A 2881-nucleotide genomic window follows, 5' to 3' on the forward strand; every position below is an offset into this window, starting at 1 on the left:
TTTTGCATTACCGTACTTGTATTAGGTGAATTGAAATCTCTTTAGCGTGAAAGTTGAACTTACAAATGTAGAATTAGGTACAAAAAAAACCCCTGCATTCAAAAATAAAACAATGTAAAACTTTAGAGCCTACAGGTCCCATCAGTCCTACGTCTTGTTCAGCCAATCGCTCAGACAAACAAGTTTGGTTACAATTTGCAGGAGATGATGCTGCCTGCTTCTTGTTGACAATGTCACCTGAAAGTGAGAACAGGCATTCGCATAGCACTGTTGTAGCCGGCGTCCCAAGATATTTAAATGCCAGATACGCTAAAGATTCATATGTCACTTGATGCTTCAACCACCATACCAGGGCACATACGGCCATGCTGATGACAGGTTTTGCTTGATAACAATCCAAAGCAGTGTGGACTGACGCATGTTCATTTTCATCATCTGAGTCAGATGCCACCAGCAGATGGTTGATTTTTCTTTTTTTGGTGGCTTGGGTTCTGTAGTTTTTGCAGTGGAGTGTTGCTCTTTTAAGACTTCTGAAAGCATGCTCCACACCCCATCCCTCTCAGATTTTGGAAGGCATTTCAGATTCTTAAACCTTGGGTCGAGCACTGTAGCTATCTTTAGAAATCTCACATTGGTTCCTTCTTTGCATTTTGTCAAATCTGCAGTGAAAGTGTTCTTAAAACGAACATGTGCTGGGTCACTATCAGAGACTGCTATGACATGAAATTTATGGCAGAATCCAGGTAAAACAGAGCAGGAGACATACATTTTTCCCCCTGAAGGAGTTCAGTCACAAATTTAATTAACACTTGTTTTTTAAATGGACGCATGTCCTCTGGAACAATGGCCAAAGCGTGAAGAGGCATATGAATCTTTGTTTCAGAGTAACAGCCATGTTAGTCTGTATTCGCAAAAAGAAAAGGAGTACTTGTGGCACCTTAGAGACTAACCAATTTATTTGAGCATGAGCTTTCGTGAGCTACAGCTCACTTCATCGGATGCATACTGTGGAAACTGCAGAACACATTATATACACAGAGACCGTGAAACAATACCTCCTCCCACCCCACTCTCCTGCTGGTAATAGCTTATCTAAAGTGATCAACAAGTTGGGCCATTTCCAGCACAAATCCAGGTTTTCTCACCCTCTGTCCCCCCCCACACTCAAACTCACTCTCCTGCTGGTAATAGCCCATCAAAAGTGACCACTCTCTTTAAAATGTGTATGATAATCAAGGTGGGCCATTTCCAGCACAAATCCAGGTTTTCTCACCCCCCACCCCCCTCCAAAAACCACACACACAAACTCACTCTCCTGCTGGTAATAGCTTATCCAAAGTGACCACTCTCCTCACAATGTGTATGAAAATCAAGGTGGGCCATTTTGTGAGGTTTTTGTGTGTGTGTTTTTTTGAAAAAAAAAAAAAGGTGGGGGGGTGAGAAAACCTGTATTTGTGCTGGAAATGGCCCACCTTGATTTTCATACACATTGTGAGGAGAGTGGTCACTTTGGATAAGCTATTACCAGCAGGAGAGTGAGTTTGTGTGTGTGGTTTTTGGAGGGGGGTGGGGGGGTGAGAAAACCTGGATTTGTGCTGGAAATGGCCCACCTTGATTATCATACACATTTTAAAGAGAGTGGTCACTTTGGATGGGCTATTACCAGCAGGAGAGTGAGTTTGTGTGTGTGTGGGGTGGCGGAGGGTGAGAAAACCTGGATTTGTGCTGGAAATGGCCCAACTTGATGATCACTTTAGATAAGCTATTACCAGCAGGAGAGTGGGGTGGGAGGAGGTATTGTTTCACGGTCTCTGTGTATATAATGTGTTCTGCAGTTTCCACAGTATGCATCCGATGAAGTGAGCTGTAGCTCACGAAAGCTCATGCTCAGATAAATTGGTTAGTCTCTAAGGTGCCACAAGTACTCCTTTTCTTTATATGAATCTTTAGCACATCTGGCACGTAAATACCTTACGACACCAGCAACAACAGTGTCATGCGAATACCTATTCTCACATTCAAGTGACGTAATTAAGAAGTGGGCAGCATTATCTCCCATAAATGTAAACAAACTTGTTTTTCTTAGTAATTGGCTGAACAAGGAATAAGATTGAGTGGACTTGCAGGCTCTAAAGTTTTACATTGTTTTGTTTTCGAGTGCAGTTATGTAACAAAAAAACCCTACATTTGTCAGTTGCACTTTCAAGATCAAGAGATTGCACTACAGTACTTGTATGAGGTGAATTGAAAAATACTTTATTTTGTTTATCATTTTTACAGTGCAAATATTTGTAACAAAAATAATATAAAGTGAGCACTTTACACTTTGTATTCTATGTTGTAATTGAAATGGATATATTTGAAAATGTAGAAAACATCCAAAAATATTTAATAAATTTCAATGGGTATTCTATTGTTTAACAGTGCGATTAATTGCAATTAATTTTTTTAACCACGATTGTTTTGAGTGAATCACGTGAGTTAACCGCAATTAAGCGACAGCCCTAGAGAATGCTTTTGTACTTCCTGATGTTCCAGGAAGCTGTTCTTGGTCCCTGCTCAGGAAAGCAGAAGGAATATGCCATGGCCTCCAATATTTTTTCAAGCTGTGACTTTTTAGAAATGTTTGCTTAAAATAGTTGTGCTCGCTGTTGAAAATGATAAAACTGTTCCTGTGTTAAATATGTGAACATGCTTAGACATATCAGTAGTCACACAAATATTTAGACAGAGAAATTTAATGTTTGCTAAGATCTACCTTTGATATGTGATTTTTGCAGTTGCTGGCAAGTTGTATGGGCCCGTGGTGCCTGGGCTCCAGCAATATTCAGGGCCTGGGGGCCTGGCTTCACCAATGTTTGGGGCCAGGTCTCTCCCCTGG

Source organism: Caretta caretta, chromosome 2, assembly GCF_965140235.1.
Source record: "Caretta caretta isolate rCarCar2 chromosome 2, rCarCar1.hap1, whole genome shotgun sequence".
Taxonomy (NCBI): Eukaryota; Metazoa; Chordata; order Testudines; family Cheloniidae; genus Caretta; species Caretta caretta.